This window comes from Amblyomma mixtum, chromosome 9, assembly GCF_055824585.1.
Source record: "Amblyomma mixtum isolate Tamu chromosome 9, ASM5582458v1, whole genome shotgun sequence".
Lineage (NCBI taxonomy): Eukaryota > Metazoa > Arthropoda > Arachnida > Ixodida > Ixodidae > Amblyomma > Amblyomma mixtum.
In genome coordinates, this window is record NC_143020.1 from 32484336 (window position 1) to 32508196 (window position 23861).

Here is a 23861-nt window from a genome sequence, read left to right on the forward strand (position 1 = left end):
TACGACTTGCCAGACAAAATTTGATCGGAAGTAGGTATGCAGTTTCTCCTGCAAAATGTGTCGGGCACAAAGTTTCAGAGGATCACCATTCTCGGTGACTTTGTGTAAGGAAATAATTTTAACATATCTGCGTCAGCTGAAGCCTGCCTGACATGCTTTCAGTGTCGCTGTGCTTGATGCCCAAGCAGGAATAGAAAAAATTCTATGGAGTAGACTATTTATTCCTCGTTTACGACTGTGAATATGCTAGTCCGAGTCCCATTGTTTCCGTTAAATTTTTACGACCTTTTTTCTTTATTTAGAATCTACCCCACACCTCTGTTTTAAATGTTTAGGTCAAACAATGTGATGCTTAGGAGCCTACAACGCATTTTAGGCACCTGTGAGGCGAGTTTTTTTTCGTGGTCTTTCCCTCATAAATGGTGAAATAGTTTATAATTCAATTTATAGCGTTGAGCTGCAAATTACCAGCGCATAACTAATTTATACCCTATTCTGGGTGTTTCTTTTTCTAATTTAGCAAATGGGCTGCTTATCGTATCAGCCTGGATGCTGTTATGCTGGTGGCATAACTGCAGACGTGAGGTCGACAAGTGTTGAAGGCACGCAAAGCGACTGGGTATATAAACTAAATGGACCCAGGTGTCGTGACGCAGGCCAGGCAGCGCGGACAAGTTCTCGTCGACGATCCTAAGCCTATGCCATCAGTTCTTTCTCGGCCGTTCCCCATCCATGCGTCTGTGGGGATGCTGAAGCGGTATCTGTCGCGACAGCCGATGTCGTCCCACTTCCTCGAACAGAACGGGCCAGCACGGAAGTGAGCATGTGCTCGCCGCAGTATGGCTGTCGCTCAGGTAGCTGACTATATCATAAGAGAAGGCCGATGCATCGCGGCACCGGAGAATACCTAGCAAGGAGATTAGAATGAGTAACTGGCGAGGATAGCGGGGAACCGCGGGCCCAGGACAGGGCTACTGATACGTTGGACACACCTCATATTTTCGTGCGCTAGCTCTGAAACCTCCCATCCGACATTTCGCCGATGTTTGTCTATCCCAAGACTCTTCCCGTGACCTTGACGCTGCTCTCATTAGAGGCTCATTAGTGGCAGCACCTGCCATTGCAGGGCAGTGGCGCGTCGCTTAATCGCCGCACCGCTTAGCCACGAGTGGTATGAGGACTTCCAGCAATCTGTGAATGCAAAGTGGAGAACAAGTAATTCGGCATACATGGGCATTAACCATTTACTATTTCGCATCACACCGTTAAAGGGACACTGAGGAGAGCACTATTAATATTTTTTATAGTAAAATCCGATAGTTCGGCATGTCATGGCTTTGTTGCCACTTGGCCGGCAGCGAAAGATGCATTTATTTCTAAGAAATTTGGAATCGAAGTTGAAAAAGTTTTTCCCGCCGCTCTGATTCAAACTTGGGATTCGTCTATGACGACAGAGGACTAAGAGACGTGAAACATGACGTGCACATGACGTAACGCAGACTCCGTGATTTCTGACGGCCAGCAGTGCGGCCTGGCAGCAGCCGAAAAGAAAGCTACCGCCGGCCGCACGTTGAAGACATCTATCGGCTATTGCGGCCGTCGCTACAGTCGCTTCGATTACGTTTGCACTGGCGTTTTGCCAGCGTTACGATGGATCTCGTTCTCGAAGTCGTCCACGAAGTTCTCGCAAATAAACACCTTTAGCATACCGTGTACCTTGTTACCGCTAGCGGAATACCGGGAGCCCGCCTACCGCCGGAAAACAGGCGCTGATTTGTCCCGATGCTTCAGGAGCGCGCGTAGCAGCCGGGCACGTGGCGCCATCTGGCGACGTCAAGGAGATTTGCGCAGGCATTGGCTGCGCCTCAGTGATGCATGGTTTCTCGGTTCCTGGTGTTGCTAGAACGAATGGTTCTAGCAACACTGTTTTGTTCTATGATCTCATCACGCTTGTACTTGCGTGTTTGGCCTGTGGCGGCGATAGCTGTATTTTGGTTCTTGCTCTTTTCTACGTTACAAGAGCTTTGTTGTCAGTATGAGTGGCGTTTTTGTAATCAGGAGCTGGTATTCTGTCGATACAAGCCAACTTCAATTTCTCCTCAGTGTCCCTTTAAGGACATGCCTATCTCCGAATTCGGCGATCGTTGTCTTTAGCCTGCCTGACCCTGAAAACCGGGCCTGGAACTGAAACTGAACTGCTAGCGCCCCTAATTCTCATTAGGCCTAACCACGCTAAATCATCCGGCATTTTTGTTTTTTAGGAGACGTACCCCGCTGAAGGTGATGATCAACTCTGCCTAACTTTCACTTTCAGCTCCATACATAGTGCACCCAGTTAGTTGAGGGCCATTTTGATCATATCGACGATACCGGCACGTCTGTCGCTGGCGTTCAGTGCTTTCACAATAGGGGATATTCAAAATTCCGCAAGTGCGCTTTCCTGCATAACAATGCTGCCCAAAACAAGATGGCTGACCATGCGTTTCCAGCTGAAACAAAGCAAGAAAGACTAGTTTTTTTTTTATTCTTCCAAAATACGTTTCTTACGTTCTATCCACACCTTTATCGCCTGTCCTGTAGCCCACGTAGTTTCTTTATAGCGAAGTCGGCGATCTTGTTTTTGGCAACATAGTTATGTGGGAAAGCGCACTTGCGGAATTTTGAATGTCCCCTATTGCACATCCTTTTTTTCTGCGTTTCGTTTACAGGACATTATGCGTTCTTGTTATCTCTATTCTGTAGCCACCTCCGGAATCCATCGATGAGGTCCCGCTGCCTAAAGATCCGCGCAAGGAGAAGGTACAGCCACGCATAGTCAGCACCAGCTCAATGGCAGGCGAAACTTGGTCTTCTCCTGATGTGTGCCAGACCCCGCTTGACTTCAGCTTGAAACGTCCGAGAGAGCCCGATGCCCCCTCGGCGGAACAGTTCGAGTTGGACACGGGAAGCGAACCTGCCCCTAAAGCAGTGCGAACTGACGTGGAAACTGCCGACTACAACGATGCTGCGATGTACTTCGGGAAGTCTGTCGCGGCGTTGCTTCAGTCCCTGAGCCCCAGAAAACTAGTCAGGTGCCAGGCCGAGATACTTGGTGTGATTGAGAGACACCTTGAGGAGTGAACGAATACAGTTCTGTAACTCGCTTCATTTCGTGGCACCGAAACCGGAGTGCCTAAAACACTTTTCATCTACTTGCTTGCGTACGTAACATTTTCTGCAGAAACTACTGCAGCGAATCAATGATAATTTTGGCGTAAGTCATTATTTACGTCATCGGACCGTCTACGCTACACTAAAACGTGCGCAGTGCATAACGCGTGTGAAGGTACGGTCTTGATGACAGGAAGAGGCGGCTAATTTTTCTTAACGTGTTTTTTTTATTTGAAATGACTCATAAGACTTTACTAAATATGAATGACCAAATGAAACTCGTCTTCTGTTGGTGATTTGTTCATTAATTTGGTTTCCTTGCCCTTGTTGGTTTGGTCTCGGCTCAGCAGTCAAATAGAACAGTGATGTCATAACTAGGTACGGGATCTTTTGAGTTTACCCGCCATCTGCCCATACTTCTGCGCATCTTTTTTCATTCTTCGTCCAGACTGCAAAAGACTGGAATGATCTTCCCGTTGACGCCATGCACCATTCCAAGCCACAATATTTCAAGCCATCTATTGAAAAATTATTTTGTTCATGTAATAACCCTTAACGGAAACTAATACGTTTAGAATATACGGTGGGCTATCTAAGTTATATTTTAAACATATTTTATATTCATGAATTCACTAAAAATATGTAGTAAATACGTTCCTGAAATTTCATGCTAGGTATTCGAAATATATTCTTAAAATATTCCAAAAATACCTCACATAAAGCATACTTCGAGCACTTTTCAAATACGTGAAAAAATATGTATCCAGTTTTAGTACCTTGTCAGTGCATTAAAAGTGCACTTTCGTAAATATTTAATTAATACATCCGAAGTATACTTCAATTCTTACAAACTGGCAGTCCTTTAAACGCATTTACAGCACACTTCTAGCTGTCGTTGAACAGTCTATAGCTCGAAATCGCGTTTCGGGAAATGGCATTTGCATGTTGTCAATGGATTTGAGATGTACATCCGTAAATACGCAATTAATGCGTATTTACGGCACTCGTCCTGTGCTTCTTCTACTGCGGTGTTCGTCTTTGCGCTGTCTGTTTACCTTTCGGTATGTGCCACCAGGTCGCCCGTTTAACTGTTTTGCAATTAATCCGTGCAAAGGTTGCTTAAATTCTAGCAAATTGACTGTCCGCATTAGCATATTTGCAACAAACTTCAAGCTACCGTTGAACCATCTAATGCTCGAAATAAATCGCATTTTGGTGTTGACAATGTATGTAAATTGTACTTTCGTAAATACGCTATCAATCTGTCTAAAGTATACTTAAATCCTAACAAATGGGCAACCGCGTAAACATATCTGCATTACACTTCAAGCTACCGTGGAACAATCTAGGCCTCGAAATGACATTTCAGGGAACAGTGAAAACTCTCCCTTTCCTGTCGTCCTTTCCTTTATGGTAACTTCTAGCAGGAAGGTAATCACCCCTTATTTGCACTATAAGTGCGGAGAACGTGATAGCATTGTACCGACAATGCCGCCTTGGGTAGTTACGGGCACGAATATGCCAGCGAAAAGGACCCCGACTGGCAAGGCCGACCGGCTCCCTTAGACGCCCGTGTATCTGTTGGTTGACAGTTCGACTCCTGACCTATGCCTAAAGCAAGTTTCAACTAGCAATTCGGTTCCATATTTCCCCCAGATTCCAACGCAACCAATATGGCACTTCTGCGATAATTTGTTCGGCCACAGTCTTTGCGCAAAAAAACGCCTCACCGGGCAAGATAGGCTGTCGCTCTCGGTGGGTATATATAGGGCAAGCCAAGTAAGGCTCTTGCAAAGCAATTCTTGTGTGCTGCGTCACTTTCGTTATGATTTGTTTTGTAGGTAGCGTTTGCTGTGCACACCTCATACACCTCTTGATTGATGATGATTACGCGTGTACAGTTTGTTCTGCAGTTGAAGAATTCTGTGAAGCCGTCCACTTGACCTTTTTCAGCCCAAGTGAATATTTTTTTAATGTATTAAATGTATATTTATAGTGTATTTCTAATGTACTCTAATGTATTTAATGTATATTTTTAGTATATCTTTAATGCATTATAGATATGCTAAGCGGGAATATTGTACTTTTCGCATATTTTTAAGAACGCTGAAAGTATTATTCCTAGTATACCTAGAAAGCATTCGTATCGAAGTTTAAGCCTATAGGAACAAAAAGAAACGCGAAATAAATATGCAATTTATACAATATGTTTGGAATGCACTTTTGGGACATCCACTTTTTCGCTAAGGGAAGTGATGTATCTCTTCTTTTTTTTGTTTTATTCATGTAAAAACTTTACCCCTCATGTAATACCCCATACCTGGAGCCTTTGAGGTGCATTTTAAATAAAAAAAAATAAAAAAAAACGAAATGTAGAAGCTGTGTCTTCACGGCATGCCGTTTCGACTTCTGGTGTAGACTAACACAAAAGCGGGTCTAAGTAAGACGATAACACAATGATAGTACTATTTGCGTGTCGCTCACTGACGTATCTCATAGATTTTTGTGAAGTGTAAACGACTGTTCGCCACCTGAAACCGAAATTGTAACTATATGAAACCGAAATTGTAACTATATGAAACCGGAAATCAAATTATAGCCTATTTACTGGCCGGTCTAGATTTCGAACAACCAGCACGCCACAAAAATTGGCTTGCTTCACACCTTTAACCATGTCCCGCGACTACGCCCTCTTCGACGCACACGCCTAAATACGCTCCTTACTCCTGCCTGTTCTTATCTCTACACTATCCGACGCTCCCACACTTTCCCGAATTGTCCTAGACTATGCTAATATTTAACATTGCCTTTTGTGCTGTCCCATTGCCATTCAGGCACCTCATTTTCCACACCCTTCTCCCCCAACGAGGCGGGCTTGCCTAGCCTCGGGCCAGTTGACGGACCAGTTGGCTTTAGTGACTCTGGCCGAAGACATCCTCGACGCTTGAAGTTGCGTGGAAATAAAGTTCTCTCTCTCTCACACACACATCACTGACACAAGCATGAACAACAAGAATTGGGGCGTTGATCTTTGATCTTTCTACTCAAGGCGTTGGAATAACTGTGTACTCGGCGAACCTGTTGAGCTTGTGGAACAGCCACGGCACGAAGGCTTCGATACGGACAAACACGCTGGGCACGTCGCTGCTCCCGCACGAGTATCCGTACGAAGCCAAGCCAAGCAGGTAGGTTAGGCCGTCTGTGCCCGTAACCATTGCTGGTGCAGCCGTGTCGCCCTGAAAGAAGGAAAAGGATGCGGGAGTGCTAATCGATGATTTGCCGTCCCTTGTATTAGCCAACGAGTTAATCCCTTCGACTTCGAGACCCATGCAGAAAGAAGCACCTGATCTTTGGCGATATTGATACGGGAGAGAGGCGGTCACAGCTGGTACAACCACACAACAAAGCACACGTGTAACACTGGGCACAGGCCACTACGATGGTTTCGGCCGGGAAGCAGGCGCAAAGCACACAGAACTTAGCCCGCGTCGTTACCGTTCGCTGGGTTCATGTTATTATAGCGCTCACCCGATATGACAGCAACGAGCTTGCGTAAGAAAACCCTGGTAGACATCGGAAAATTTTCATCAAATAAATAATTTTTTTACATTCTCAGGAAAGAGGATTTGGCTTTGTTCGGTTTGGTTTATGGGGTTGAACGTCCCAAATCGACTCACGCTATGAGGGACGCCGGAAGGGCTCCGGAAATTTCGATCACCCCGGGTTCTTTAACGTGCACTGACATCGCACAGTGCACGGGCCTCTAGGATTTCGCCTTCATCGAAATTCAGCCTCCGCGGCCGGGATCGAACCCGCCTCTTTCGGTCAGGAGAGAGAGTGGGTTGCAGTTAGACTAAGCATGATTACTGTCAGGTTCACGTTTTCGATACGTGTATAAATGCGTGTAAACTGCACAAAAACTTCTTGAACTACGAGACGTACCATAATACTTGAAACGGCGCCGATGTGTTGTGGAAGCGCTTTTTTAATCTGTAAAATGGAGCAGGTTGCGAAATAAACAGGGACGAAGCGTGCGTGAATCATAGAAGGCGGCTCTAATTAAAGGCGGCAAGGAAAAAATCCACAGATGCGCAGAAGTGCAAGCACAGATGTCTAGCAAGCGTTCAGCTGTGGTTTGACTCTGTGGTACTTGCGGACTTCAGCTTTTTAGGATATCGGAAGGTGCTCATTGACGCTTACAGTGCGTATAAGGTATACGCCGAGCTCGAAGCCAATGACCCCGTTTTCTACCTTCCTTCAGAGCATACTCTGCCACGTTTAGCTGTGCCAGCGCAGCACGAAGACTGGTTTGGGCGCAACAGAGTAGATTAGAGAGGGCCGTGATACGAGCTTGCCATTTCCTCCGAGATACGGCATCAAGGCAGAATTAGCTGAACCTGCCTGAGCCCTGTAGTGTCCCCCAATATTCAATCCACTTATGATCATTATAAACACTATCATACGAATAGACCGCGCCGCCGCGCTGAACCCTTCATCTCGGTAGTGTTCCGATATATACTAGAGTTGCGCCACAGTTTGCCCTGCACCACCCGTAACACTATTCGCGTAGCGGCTACCACATGATACCGCTCACGTCAAGTGTGCAAATTCATGCGGCTCATACCGACCGCAAGAGCCGGAGGAGACCAACCACTCCTATCCTCAGTCCAACTTCCTTTGTTATCCGACTGAGGGGGTATTGTATAGCCACCACCGCGAGGAAGAGAGCACAGCAGATCGCAACTTGAGTCCAGCCAGCTTTGTTAGCCGACTGGTGGGGTATTGCATAGCCACCACCGGGAAGAAGAGGGAGCCAGCCGATCCAAACTTGAGTGCAGCCTGTTTTTGTATCCAACTGAGGGGGGTATTGTATAGCCACCACCACGAGGAAGAGGAGGCCAGCCACTCCCATATTGAGAGAAGTATGCTTCTTTACTCGACTGAGGGCGTATTGTATAGGGAACTCAAGCTCAAGTTTGGAAGCGCGACGCCAGCGCCGCAGCGGCGAACCGTGGAAAGTCGGGGCGCCGCCGGAGCAGACGCTCTGCTAGCTGCACGAGGCGCAGTCTTCGCGATGACAAACGCGGTCCCGCCGAAGCAAAAAAGAGGTAGCACAAAGTATTGAAGTGTCGTGATGCTGTAATGCTTGTATCGCGCCTGTGGTTCGGCACCACTCACACTGAGCACCACATTTGGGCCACAGGCCTTACGATATTCTGTAAAGCTAATATTCTCGCAGAAATTAAGTACAAACATGGCTTAAGAACTGAAATAAATTAAAAGAACAGTACGCCTGGATTAGCAGGGGTTAACGTTCATCAGCCTCACGACTCAGCGAGCGAGATTATGTTGGAAAATCTAGCCACCCTGTATACACAATGCCTTGTGATCTCGAGCGAACCTAGAGCTTGGAAAAGCACTAACATTTTCTTATTTCATAATAAAGGGTACGTCAAGGACTTGAAGAATTACAGACCGATCAGCTTATTGTGAGAGGAGCTCAATTAAAAATTATTTACTGTTCTACGGTGAATGCCACATGGTAATCAGTGCGTGCTAACGCATCATGCATCATTACAAAGATAATACGCTGCACTATTCCGTGTGTCTGCTCATTTAACTTTTCAAAGATGAAGACATGAAGGCTCTACAATGTGTGATGCGGAAAGTGTTAATATTTCCAAAATTAGCAAAAGCCTTACTGTTGACGCTGAAGTGCAAACTAATGCGTGAGGTCCAAGTAATTTCAGTCCTGCTTGTCTGTTGAGGATGAATTTCTAGCAGGCATCTTGATATCCTGCAGAATAACACATAAAAACATAATTAACGAAATCACAATCCTTTAGAAAGGGGGCACATCTCAGATTTGAGAAGTGAAACCACCGATTACCTTACTGTGCCGTAACTTAGATAATGTGTTCGGGCAAAATTTAGCTTTGAATAAGTAAGGCCAATAGGCAAGGCTACAGGGTCGAAAGGGATATGCATTCCATGAATGGGGTAACAAGTTCTGTACGCAATATAACGAGCCTCAGTGCATAGTTACTACACAGTATAAAACAAAACCACCATTTCATTGATACACCCCCGTAAACGAATGTATTGAGTAAACTGAACGTGAATGAAAGGTGTCTCTGAATGATACGTACAGTCTTTGCCAAAAGTAACCGGGCACAGGTGGTTTGTTTCTTAGCCGCGTAGCGAAGCACTCATGGCAGCCCTTAACCTCTTAATCTGTGTAAAGAAAGGTGAGACCTTGTCCCTACATTATGGCACCGTTCGGTCTTTAGGGCTGCTGTAAATGCTCCGTTATACGTTTGAGAAGCAAGAACCTGTTGCTCGGTTACTTTTGGCAAAGACTGTACATATTAAAGGTTAATCTGCTCCAAATTTATCCACATATGAAACGAGCTGAAATAGATCTCCCAAAATGGCTTCCTCTCCTAGGCCTATCTGCAGACCAAATGCACACTGCAGACTAAATTTGGAGCAAGTAGGAGGAGTAACTTATCGGAAAAAAAATACAGCCGCAGTGGTGGTCTAGGGCGTTTAGCATTCGCATCAAAATGTGAGAGATGGCGAGTTCGAACCGCGGTGTAATTAATATCATACGTCGCTCAAACACCAGTGCTTTCAGGCGGCACAGTTTACCAATAATAGGCACAAGCTTTCCCCAGGCCTGGCACTCTACTAACTTGGGATAGAATGCTTGGAAAATGAATCCTTAGCTCCACATAGTTAATACCAAAACCACGTGGTGCTACGGCGCTCTCTAGCCAAAGCAGTTATTGTGCCATTAAATTTCATCGAGAAAAATTTAGAAAGTCAATAATGAAGTTTGAATAAAATAGAACGATGCAAAACCTACATTTTTAACTGGTGATAAATAGTCTTCAAATGCGGAACAAGCTCTCCTGCCTCTACCGGGCATCAAAGATTTATGTAAGTTAAGTTTCGTTTGTTTTAATCTTCACTACAGAAGTACAAGGCGGGCAAAGCTGCTCCACGCATTAAACGATCTTCCCGATTCGCCCCTTCTGTGCGGTGTATCCTTTGTCTGTTCCCTGGTGTAAAATGCTGCATACTACGGCTGCTTTAACTGGAAACATATGCGAATTGACCATACAGTATTTATGTATCTTGGCATTAGGCACAACTTGACGCGTACCATTGCCTGATTCATACAACGCGCTACAAGAGAGCTGCGCTGTTGCAGCGCCATCTCCGAAGCGCGTAGAGAGTTTTTTGTTTCGACGCTTCGAAAGGCGGGCGCAAGGTGCCGCCAACATCAAAACTGCTTTTTTAGCTTTGATGACAACGCACATTCGTCGATTTCAAGGCCGTTTTCACGCTCGCTTTTGTGCACCATGCTCTTGCGTGAGTTGGTTCCGCGCAACACGTGACTCCCGTTCCCTTTGCCGGTTGGTAGCCTCCTCCGCCGCACTCCCCTACGGTCCCCAGCTGGCGGGCGGGTGGCGTCGTCTTTGAAACAACCGCCCCGTGTTTCACATTCGCGTCGAGCGATGAGCAAGCATGGAGACAGAGTGAGCACCCGTTATTCCTAGCCAGTCGACGTTTCTCTGTCGGGGGCTTGCATAGGGGAGGAACAAGTCTGCGTTGAGAAAGAGAATCTTTGGCGGCCAGGGAACCGACGCCGTGGATACAGCGGACGCGGATTACTGTTTTGCGCCTCGATCTGCGCTGTCGCCTCTCGTTCCCCGAGACCAGTGCTTACGCAGCTGCCGAAGCGAGCGGGGAGCTCTCCCAACACGTGGCGCCATTCGTCCTCGGACGCGTACGCTGTGCGCAGCGCGGGTCTGCCCCGCGGGATGTGTGAAAGTCCACCCGTACTTCTTGGACAGCCGGCGAGCTCTGGTCTTCCCGGTACTGAAACGCTCGTGCGCCTCGATAGGCGACCCGACGGCACGGTGAACCTGGTACCAGTCAGCGTACTCGTTCCCTGCGAACCTCCTGAGCCAGCACTGCATCAATGACTAACCCGGACGTTGACACCGCCTGGGATGCGCCGTACGGCCGTGCCTGAAACCGCAGCTACTTCGACGACGATGACCATATCCCACGTAGCGGCCTACTATTTCATCGACCTCGTGAGGGAGAGACCGGCGCTTTGGGATGTTGACAACCCGGACTACTCGAAGCGCGAATTCAAGGAGTCCATGCGGAATGACGTGGTGTCTCATATGAGGAAAAACTGGCCTGCGTATGGACCTTACACTGCCGGTGCGTGGTTATATCTGTTCAGTTTCAGTGCGCGCTAGTACTTTTAGTTACCAATACCTCAACAGGAGCAATTTGGGCCTGCTAGTAAGACATGACGAGGTGTGGAAGTGTAAAAACTCAAGGGCAGAGAAGCGGACGACTGGAGCGCTTACTTTCAACACCTTTATTCAAGCTCCGAGCTTCAGTAATGTTGTTTAAAGCTGCTCGTCCCGTCGTACGAGTGCTCGTGAATGCTTAAAGCCGTCTCGTTCGAAACCGCACTGAAAACTAAAGGGACAGAGCGGTGGCAGAGGGAGACAAGGAATTATTAAAGGCAAAAAAACGCAAGGCAAGGCAAGAAAACGCTGCTCTTTTTCAGTCGCATGTATTGAGTGCGTGCTAATACATCGGTGGTTCTGAGCTATCTTCGCCGCTTCAAGCAACTCGCGTTCGAGCCGTCCGATTAACAAAGTGTTTGTCATCAGCGGATAGCGTTTGCAGCCCTTACAACAAGGAGGGGGGGGGGGGGGGGGGGCGGTCAGATTCGGGCAGCAGCCGTTATCTAAGGAATTGTCATTCTTGCTTAACCAGTCATTTCGACAGCGACCCGTGTGGCCGACGTAAACTTGGTCACAGCGCAGAGGGATACTATAACAGCACCGTCGTTGCACGAAACAAAGCTTTGTTAAGGCTTCTTAGGGCCGATTCACTCGACGGACCGTTCGCCCGCGGCCCGCGCACTACGTGCTCATGCATCAGCACATTGAGGGGCGCGCTGCCGGCCGCATGCATACGTAGTGCGCGGGCCGCGGGCGAACGGTCCGTCGAGTGAATCGGCCTTTACTGCATGTAGATTTCTTTGGACCCTTGCCTGTCGCCATTCGACGAAGCTTCGAAAGTTTGCGGCGCCTTGAAAACATCGTCGACTTGAAGTGAGGCGCGATTCTCTTGAGATTATGGGACACACGATGCGCGTGCGGTATGGCAGTGACCCTTCTGTTCATTTTTTCTTCTGTGTGCATTTGCAAGGGTCATTTTATCTTTCGTATCAGAGTTTCCGCCACCGCAACAATCATTTCACCAGGGTCGGCAGAATTTCCTAAACGCTCCACTTGGGTGCTGAAGCTTTCTTTAGTCCTGTGGTGACACGACTTGAGAAGGGCTGTATGCAGGCATGACATTGTTATCCCTCTCTTAGCATGCTTTGAATGAGCTGAGCCAAAAGGTAGCAGATACTTCTTAGTGCGTGGCACAAATGCCCAGCACACATGTCCATTGCCATTGAAAAAACAAACGAATATTTAAAAACTGCATGTTGAGGAAGTGCAAGGGTAAAATTAAAGCTAGTAGAGCAACAATTCAAAAATTCTAAAATCGAGGTAGTGGGGAGGTTTAAAAAGTCTCTCGGCTACAAATAAACAAAATCAAGAAAATCGCTATCATACCTGAAAATTTTTCGAACCAGGTATATTCTTAATATTGTTCAAGGAGTCCAGCCATTATCGGTGTATTCTGCCCCTGGACATCTCTGTAAAGTATCGCTGATTTTTTTTTAAGTACACAGTGTTTCTTTTTTATTTCAGCCGCGGTAGTCAAGTTTCATCACGGTTAAACCTAGTTATAACAAAGTTGATAGGGCCTGGCGATTACTTTGTTGTAGCCGTAGCTTGGTTATATCCATTATTTCGTTATAAACCGTTTTGTTACAACGAGGTTCGAGTGTATTGTTTGAGCTCTGTCCAGTTCGCCCTTCAGTGAAAACCAACGCTGCCTTCACATCATCGACCATGTGCTTCTAGCTTTTGTCATTACATGGCGCCACAGTGTTTTGCCTTTGTGAGATGGAGCGGCTACCACGGAACACTAAATTTTCTCGAGCAACCTTCCTCTTTTTAAATAAAAGTTTTCTCTCTCTCTCTCTCTCTAAATTTTCTCAGCGACGCGTACCTCACTCTGTATGAAGAACAATAGCTTGTTTTGTAAACTAAAATTGTCGCTCTTGTATGCTAAAAATCTCTAAATAATGCCTGGAAGTTGAAATTAAGTTCTCGGCACAGCACTTTTGGCGGCGTGCAATCACCACTGCGCTCGCAGACCTTGGTTTACAGCATTGGGGTACATAAAAATGGTTTCGTTTGGTTGGTTTATTGGGGTTTAACTTCCCAATGTGACTCAGGCTGTGAGGAGCATAAAAATTTGCGCATGCAACTCATTAAAAAATTTTCTATACAAAGTCTTTGCAGCGTTTCCAAGAAAACCGTTGCGGAATCCAGCACCCTAGACCGCAAGATCATTTTTGTGCTGACAAAAATTGGTGCTTAAAATTCAGTATTGGGTCCCTTTAACATCAGATTTTGAGTTGTTTACAGTGTTTCTTTAATGTGTTTTATGTTCATCCTGAAATGACGCCGATTGTGACCGTCATTGCTGCAGCCTCTTTGCGCACTCTGTTCAGCAACAAGCGGCGGACATACCGCAACGAAAGGAAGAAAATCCGACCGAAGAGCGACCAGGACTCGGTCGGTGTCTACGTTGGAAAAGGGCGCTACTTCCGGTCCATGTCAATTTTGGAGCCCATGGCGGAGATGCGGGACCTCAAGTGGGGCTGTTGACGAGAAGGCCACGGACCGAGAGACGGTAATCCACTCTTTCGCTTGTGTATGCAGGGTTCCAGACTCTTAAGCAAGGTTGTCACAAGCTCAGCTTTCTCTGGACGCCTGTTTGCAAAATTCACCGTGTACAGCTGTAGCAGTTGCCGCATCACCCAGCGGTAGGCTATAGGCACTCCAAAAATGGGTATATTAACGGCTCAGAAAATAGCGTCGGTATTTGACGCCATCTATACAGGATGTTTCACCTAACTCCTAACTTGAAGCGCCCCGTCGCGGTGGCTCAGTGGTTACGGCGCTCGGCTGCTGACCCGAAAGACGCGGGTTTGACCCCGGCCGCGGCGGCTGAATTTCGATGGAGGCGAAATTCTAGAGGTCCGTGTACTGTGTGATGTCAGTGCACTTTAAGGAACCCCAGGCGGTCGTAATTTCCGTAGCCCTTCAGTACGTCGTCTCTCATCGCCTGAGAGGCTTTAGGACGTAAAAACACCAATAAACCTAACTTGAAGCAAGGATTAAAAGAGAGTGGCGCACCGGAACTGAAAGAAACCAACGACATACTGTTTCTCGCCATGTGGCCCTTCCCAGAGTATTTTTAAAATTATGCTCAATAAGATCATTAGCTAATATTAATTATGCAAATTTTCTATTCACTTCAGGGTAACGTGCCTTAGCTTAAGTTGTAGAGGTGGTCAAAAAAGGACCGATGCAGTTTTTTGCCTCAAAATATCGCCTATGTTGTCCTTTTTTCCAGCATTTAAACAAAGCCCGCGAAATATGAAAAAATTACCGACGATTACGTTACTTCCTAATGCGAAATTTGAGCGCAGCAAATAAGCTGTTTCACCTTTTCGATAGATTGAGGCAAAGAAATCGAGCAACACATGTATGCGCTATCACAGAATTTTTTTTTTAGCAGATGGAGGACTTCCATCGGTCGTCTCGCTCATGGCTCAGCAAGAACTGGCAGATAATTTCGCAGTGGCGAACGGCAGCGGCAATTTCGGCTCGGGCGGTGCACATATACACATCCGCCGCCACCGATCTGGCTCTCTGATTTCCACCGCACAGGGCGAACGGCAGCGGCAATTTCGGCTCGGGCGGTGCACATATACAGATCCGCCGCCACCGATCTGGCTCTCTGATTGCCACCGCACAGGGGTTGCATTGGAGGAGGAGCGAAGAAAGGAATTAAGTTCGAGCCGGCGCTTTGACAACCGGAGACTCGCAGGAAGAGGGGGGAGGGGGGCGGCGTGTACACCCAGCGGCAAACGATGGGGGCAGAAGCGCGCGCAGCAAGCGGACAACACGATAAAGGGAGGAGGGAAGAGATAGCAGCGACTGACTGATGCCGCTGACGCCGATAGTGAGTCAACCCCAGCTGCGGATGAAAGGGGGGCGGAGCTGGTTACGAGGCCGACGCCGACGACGACGCGAAACCCAGGAACGGACGCCAAAGAGCTGCGCTCTAAAAAAAAAACACGTAATGGCGCGATTGCACTACAGTAACGTCGCTCTGCCTAGCTTATCCTGAGTGAACAAAGCGTGCGGCCGACGCCTATCTCAGCATAGCCTTGAAAGTCCGTCAGCACATTATTCCTGACATAGAAAATGCCCGCCGCGATCTGCAATGAGTGATAAGCAAGCCATCGACAGCCAATTCAAACGGAGCTTCAATTCAGCCATCGCATAGGCAAAATAAAAACGAAGGGAAAGCAGTGAAGTCGAATATTTTAATACAGCCTCCATTTTTTTATTTTTATCATTTAGCAGCCTGTCGAACTGAGCGGCGGCCGCTCCCTTGGGCACAGTCAGCGCGCACGTATCGTTCGTTCAAAACACGGTTGGGAGCATGAGCGCAGTCACGTGGTTTTTCTTCATATTTCGCGAGCTTTCTTTAAATGACGAAAAAAGGACCACATAGCAGGTACGTTGCTGCAGAAAATTGCATCGGGTCTTTCTTAACCCCTCTACAACATAAGGTAAGGCACTTGACCATAAATTGAATAATGGAAAATTTACATAATTAATCTTAGCTTATTTAGCGTAACTTAAAAAAAAACCTCTGAGGAGCCCCACATGATAAGAAACAATGTGTCGTTGTTTTCGTCTAGCTCTAGTGAGCCACTTTTTTAAATCATTGGTTCATGTTACGTGAAACACCCTGTATACAGGTTGGAATGTGCCATGAGCCAGTGAAAATTTTATTAGAAGTGTTTCATGTCTCCAAGGTGTGTGCAGGGTGCCAAGCGAACTTCCTAAGGGGATCGCTATGCTTGATGACTCGAAGTGAGGGCTGGACACGAAAATTCTCAGGGTCTCTTGCATGCTGTTGCCCTCAAAAATTGTATTTCCCTACCAATACCAGACAGAGAAATGAAACATTTCCAATAGAAATACTCGGTACTCTCCCGTCGATACTTCGTTGCATCGCTTATACCACCGGTGTTAATTAAGCCAGTAATATGATTAGCCAGGTTACAAAAATCCTCTGTGAATTTACGAATCTTTAGTGTATTCTATTAGCGCAGTGTTTTCAACCGTGTTTATACTAATCCAGCCACACGGATTTTTTTTACCTCCACTCATGGCGCACCTGGATTTTTAAAACTTAGAGCACTGGGCTGAATGCCGACAGCACACGTACATTCTCGTCAACGTGTACCGAGCCTCTGTGAACCTCGTGGCCCGTCCCGCAAACGCACGGGTGACAGAGAGCCCGGCGGTGTTGAGATGACAAAGCTTCGGCGCACGTTTACGAGAACGTTTCTAACTGCCGGCTTGGGCGCTTATTCGCCAATTGCTGCCGGATTGATCCGACGGGGGACAGGGCCAGCAAGCGTTTATGTTGACACCTTTGTGAATATCCCTTCCATAGCGGACAGCTTCAAGAGGAGGCAAATGTAGCTCTGTTTGGCAGAGATTCTAGTGTGGAGACAAGATGAGGTAATGAAAGAGGTGAACTTAATTGCAGCGGCATATTGAAAGGAGAATTATAGGCGCCACGTTAAGAGACCGGAAGCTGGCAGGGTGGGTCAGGGAACAAACTCTCGTTAATGACATCCTAGTCTAAATCAAGAGGAAGAAATGGGTGTGGGCAAGGCATGTAATGCGAAGGCAGAATAACCGCTGGTCCTTAAAGGTGCACTGAAGAGGAATCTGATCTCGTATTTTTGCCGCGGGAACTCCTGCACGTTCCGAGCCGAGCATTCTTAGAAACTGCAATTTGTTGCCCTGTGTAGCCGATTTTCCTAATTAAATCGAATTAACGTCCGGCGCCCGCCTTTTTTTTAATTATCCCCGTATGGTGGGCGGAGTCGACCAACGCGTGGAGTGCCTTTTACCCACACCCGTGGCGGCTTGCCGCTCTGCCATTGGTGGAGTAATACGTAGTAATCTGTAGAACCAAATAGTCCGCGCGTATTTTTATTTCTGCAGGCTTATTTTGTGGCTATATTATCTGCGAATGAAATTGTTTATTCACGGAAACCTAAAAAACAAAATAAAGCGAAAGCAGCCTCCACGGAGCTGGCTGAAAGGCATTCCACGCGTTCGTCGACTCCGCCCACCGTACGGGGAGAATTAAAAAAATAAAGGCGGGAGCCGGACGTTAATGCGATTTAATGAGGGAAATCGGCCACACAGGGCAATAAGTCAATGTTTCTAAGAATGCTCGGAACGTGTACATCGAGTTCCCGCAGCAAAAAGACGAGTTCAGATTCCTCTTCAGTGCACCTTTAAGGGTAACGGAGTGGATTCCAAGAGAAGGCAAGAGTAGCAGGGGGCGGCAAATTGTTAGGCGGGCTGATGAGATTCAGAAGTTTGCTGGGACACGGTGGGCAAAGCTGGAAAAGGACAGGATTAATTGGAGAGATATGGGAGAGGCCTTTGCCCTAAAGTGGGCGTATTCAGGCTGATGATGATGGTGAATAGCCGAGAGCAGTCTTTAATTTAAATATGGGAAATAAATTAGCGAAGACTGGATGGCCAAAGTGTGCACAGGACAGAGCTACTTGGAGATCCATTCTCTGCTGTAGTGCACATTGCTGCGATTGCTGATCATGATAATGAATTGTGCACGGACTTTTCTTTGAGATTCATGCACAGTTCCACCAGGTATCCGATGGCTTTTTTTTATCCTGTTAACGATATTGACGTGTTTCACTACTGCAAATACTTGTAAGTTTGGTTTACATGCCCTTTTGGATTCTTGTTGCCGCTATTGCGCAGCCACCCACGGAGTCATTCGACGAGGTCTTGCTGCCGGACGATGACTGCGAAAACAACCTACAGTTTCGCATAATCAACGCCACTTCAGTCTCAAGCGCAAGGTCAACTTCTCCTGAGCTTTGCCACTCCCTGCCTGAGAGCAGCTCCAAACGTCCGAGAGAGCCCGATGCCGCCTCAACGGAACCGTTCGAGTTGGACAGGGGAAGCCAGCCTACCCCTAAAACAGCGTGCACTGTTGCGGAGGCAGCCGACTGCGACGATGCTGCGATGTACTTTGGGAAGACTGTGGCGGCGTTGCTTCGGTCGTTGAGCCCCAGAAAACTGGTCAGGTGCCAGGCTGAGATCCTCGGCGTGATTGAGCGATACCTTGTGGAATGAATGAATTCTTGTTTTTATTTGCTTCACTTTGCAGTGCCTTCTTGCCATTTAGTTCTCTGCGTATAGCGAGTCAAAGACAGTCCGCTTCCCTTGACGCTGCCCCGAAATGAAGATGGGAGAGAATGTACGAAGGTTGCCAAGCTTCGCTGCATCAACATAACCTGCTCATATCTGTGGGAAGAGTTCCAGATTGTGGATCAACAATGGTTGTGATGAAAGAGACTCTATTCTATAAGTATTCTTGTACAGCGAAACCTGTCAGTGCCTCAACTTCTGTGATAGTGATCTTACCTTCATGAACGTGCGTGGCGCGGGCCTCTGGAAAAAATGATCTGAAACCAAAATCAGCCACTCTTCACTTCGCCGAAACCTCTGCTGCTGTAGAAATGCAGTGTGGTGACATTTTGGGTGACGTTTTCTAGGAACTATGTGCTTTGCGTCAACATTGCGCGTAGTTGTGCAACTTGCGTTCACCAAAACTAAAACCTCGCTTCAATACATTACGTTTGATATTTTTAAAGCGATGTTTTTGGCACAGTCCTTCTGCGCAGCACCTTCAGTGGGAAAGGCTGATACATACTCATTTTGTTAGCAATTTTTTATCGACGCATTTCACTTGACACTTCATGTTGTTTATTCATTGTAATAAAACATTTTCCAAACTGCTCTGAGATCTGGCAACACTGGTCGGGCAGTTACCGGTCATCTTATTGGTTTGGTCAAGCAAGTACGGCATATGCAAGGCGTGCTTTCTTGATAGTAGCAAACTCGTGAGTCTCACGAGTATAGTTTCAAAAGCCAAGCCTCAGCCTTGCTTATTCAGCTTTTCTGTTACAAAGTTCAGCGGTCTTTCCTGTCGTCTAGTCAACGCCAGCAGCGCTAAACCTTACTGCTTCTCGCACACTTTCAGTTGCGCTTGAAGTTTGGCTATAGCTGAAGACTGCAAGAATCGGCATTGGGGAATGTGTCTGAAAGTACAACTCAGTGACATCGTCATTGAAATGAAGGTTTACGCAGCTGGTCAGCATTGCCCATTGTCATCGCTGTAATATTTTTAGCAGATGACAATTCGCCTGGTCGAGGGCCCTGTGGAGCACATTAACCCACTAATTTGATTGGCTCTTTTGTTTGTGTTCTGATGCATCAAGTACTGTTGAAAATCAAACCATCTTAATCTGCAGCGCTAGAGCCTGCCTTCACTGCAGCATAACCACACACGACTTATGCAGCTTGCCTTGCCATTCCGGTGAATAATGGAAGATGCTTGATTCGCTGCCTTCATCATTCTTTTCGATTGCAGCGTTACAGATCCCGGCGCAGTTCCCACTATCGCAGCTCCGACTTCAAAGTATTGCAAGCAATCGCGCTCAGAGTAATTTTCGTTTGTTCCAGGCGACCAACCTGAGAAATCTTAGGGATATTCCAATGTGCCAAGAAAGCATGCTTGACTTCAAGGAAAGACCAATGAGATTTGCCTTGTGCGCAGCATGCAGTCCACTGCTTTGATTGTGTCTTACACTTGACTGGGAAAGCTGCACCAAGGAAGAATGGTTTTTTCGCAGAGCAAGCTTCTGCCACTTGCCACACAGATAAAAATTAGTGTTTTGGGGATAATGGTTGTCGCGTGTTTTGTGAATTTGCTTCGCTCCGTCAGACTTCAAAGCTATTATTCATTTCTGAACAAATCTGTAATTGATTTGTAATTGGAATTGTAAATTGATAGTAATAAGCACGGAAAAGAAAACATTCACGAAAGTTTTCATACTTCACGTTGTACCACAGCGACGTGCCAAAGCGCCAGGCACAAAGTTAGGACATTAGTGCCGAGCTGCACGTGCGTGGCACCTTTCAACAACTCCACGGGCTTTAGAGTTCATGTTCTTTATTCTTTATTCAGTTTATACCCCGCTTAGCCCGAAGGCGCTATAGCAGGGGGCTTACAGTGATGAAAAAAACACATTTTCATTCACACAGCACACTTGTTGACATGAAAGGCGATTCCATTCACTTATAGAACGCTCAGAAAATGAATTTGCATGCATCTTAGTTCTGGTACGGTATTCCAAAATCCTAAAGCAATGATCAACACGAGAAGCGACACAATGGCGAAGAGACATGTTAGCGTTAAAGGGACCCTGAAATGGTCTCTTCAATCATATTTTATTGCAACAACTCTGTAGAGGTGGTCTCTGCGAGTATTCTAGTCTGATTCAAAAAGCTGCGCGTGGAACCAATAATTTACAAACAATTTTTCAAACTTGCCGCTCACAGCCGATTAGGGCGACACCTCACCGCGCGTTTTTACCCGCCCCTACCACATGACGTAAACTGGGCAGCCTTGGCCATGGACTGGGCGACCCTTATTGGCTCTGCCAAATGACGTCACGCGCAATTTTTGCAATATTTCATTTGAAACTGAGCACTGATGCTCCTTGAAATACTATTTTATTGATTGGTTATTATTCTTTTTAAAACACACGTATACAGAGGTAAGAATCCAGCGCATTTCTTGAAATTAATGCGGTACTTCCGGTAAAGAAGGAAATCTGTCTGCTCACAAAAGCACGTGTTCTCGTCAAATCTTGGCGCCCGCCTTTGCGAGTTTCCTAGCTGCGCCGACGAGTCGCTGCTATATAGAATTATATATATCGCTGCTGTCTTCGCCATGTGGGTCTCGGTATGGCGTGTACTGAAAGGCTCGAAGCCCATCTCAGCGGTGGCTGCACGCAGCCGCGCTTCGAGCTCCGGATCCATGCAGTTCGAGCAGCCAGCAGGAGACACATATGTGCGAAAACTTGGCCGGCGCGCCGCACCGATCGTCATCAGAAAAACTGCCAGCTGTACTCGAGCAGCGACAAAGCATGCCTACTTATGTTGGGAGCTTTCGGCAACGGCATCGCTCGCGGGCTCTCCGAGCGACGAGCTCTGCTGCTGCCTGGCTGCCGTGGTCGTCGCTAGTCCTATAGCTCGTTTTACGTCGAAGCCGCAGCGGCTGGCGTTTCAGAAGTCGCCTGAGCTATAATAAAAGGCTTACTGTACACATCGCTTTACAGTCAACAGCATCATCTCACAATAAAGTAATAGTATTGTCACTTTCCGCGACGCCTTCAGCAGCGAAGCGAGCGGGCGCCAGGCGAGCCGGACCCCAACGTAAGGCCAGCGGCAGCTGCAAGGCGGTTGTGTCCAGAAATATGCTCGTATCACAGTTGTTACCTTTACCAGCAGCTCAGTATTTGGCAGCGATCCTCAAAAATGACACATTTTTCACATTTCTTGGCCTATAGGGCTTATTATTTACGTCAAGAACACTCTTTAGCTCATTATTTTATGACGCCGGCAGACGTGATCCAGGCCGGTCGGCCGGCCGGCATGCTCGGAGTACTTGACGTTTGCACAAGGAAATACAAAACAGCCATTCTACCAGAGATGATGCTTCCTAGATTCGAGCAACGACAACATATCTGTTCAAAAGTGGAACATTCGGCAACGACACCGACTGCGGCAACGCCGGGCGACGAACTGCGCGCTGGTCCCAGGCTGCCCTAGTCGTCGCTAGGCCTAATGGTTTCGCATCGAATGCGCGGCTGACGGCGCTTCGGAAGTCGCTTGCGCTATATCAAAAGGCTTACTCTTCACATCGCTTTACTGCGAACTCGTTCCATAATAGAATATATATTCAATTTCCACGACGCCTTCAGCAACGGAGCTAGCAGGCGAAGCGCCGCAGCAGCACCAAAGCGGCTACGGGATGAAATTTGCTAGTATCGCATTCATCACTTTTACGATCAGCTCGGTATTGGCCAACGACCGTCAGAAGTGATGCATTTTTGCCATGCATCTATCCCAGGGCTTGCTATAAACATGAACAAACAATACTAGCGCGTTTCTCACTCGCCGGCGGCCGGCATCAAGGCTGGCAGGCCGGCCCGGGGTGGCTCGGCCCCGAGCGCCCTGAGGAGCGCGCTGTATACGTCATCACGACGCTGCCACTCTCCGCGCTCGACTTGGCTCCGGCTTCCCGTCGTTGACATCTAGCAAGTTGCACGCAGGCGACGAGCTGCGATCGGACGTTGCGACGCCGTTCGCAACAGCGCACCGCAGTGAATCGCACTCACTTTTCGCACATGTGTCTGCGACCACCGGAAGTAAACAAGCAGAGCGCCATTACTTGACGTATGCATGGGCGGAGCATCGGCCCGTCTTTTCCTTTTTTTTCGGAGCGAGCCCCGCGTGTATGAGTTGAGGGTAGTATGTGTGGGAGAGGAGGAACGTCATTTTTAATCGGCGATATCTTCGGTGTTGATGGAGTTCGCTTAACAATTTTTGCGGTGCGGCGACAAGTGATGGAATACCGATCTCTCGTGGGCTTTTGCTAACCTTGGCAAAGAGCTTTTCAGGGTCCCTTTAATAAAAATTCACTACGCGAAAATCTTAGGCTCACACAAATAATAAGCCGAACTACGCGGCGGCCGAATTTCGATTAAGGCGAAATTCTAGTGTACTGTGCGATGTCAGTGCACGTTAATGAACCTGAGGTGGTTGCAATTTCAGGAGCCCTTCACTTCACTACGGCGTCCCTCATAGCCTGAGTTGCTTTCGGACGTTAAACCCCAATAAACAATAAACCTAAACAAAAATAAGCAATAAACGGCACATGGTTCTTTTCGAGCTGGAAGCTCTGCTCCTCCCTGATGACCATGAAGGGTGCCGCGACCTAATAGGTTTAGCAGTGTATCCTGACAACCTCGCGCCATACAGAACAGCATGGAAGGAGTACCCAACACCACATAAAACCCTCAATAAGTTAGAAGAGAACAAGCACCCTTAGGAGACTACAAACTAATACATACCCAACGCCAGCTAAGTTACACCAGTGGTAGCCTACACTATAGACCTTTTTCAGTTTTAGCCTCGCTCCCAGCGCGCCGAACACCGCCATGTTGCTTTCCTTCTCTCTGGCTGGTTTGGAAAGGCGGTCCCGCGCGCTCTCTGCGGTTCTCCGTGTTTACTGAATGCGGTTGCTTAGCTGTAGTAGCCCGATTTGGGTGTATGTGCGATTAAAGCTGAAACGAGGTCTTCGGGAAAGCACTGCGCAGTCGTCTGCTGTTCAAACGACTACAGGAAGCGAAGGAGGCTTGAAGCGGAGGAGTGTGAAGAACACAGAGAGCCACGGCGACAGTGCGGTTGCGGGCTGTTTCAGCTATACATACCTTACACGCGAGCACCTACTGCTGATGTCGCTATGTGTTGTCTGTGACCCTTGCAAAATCAAAA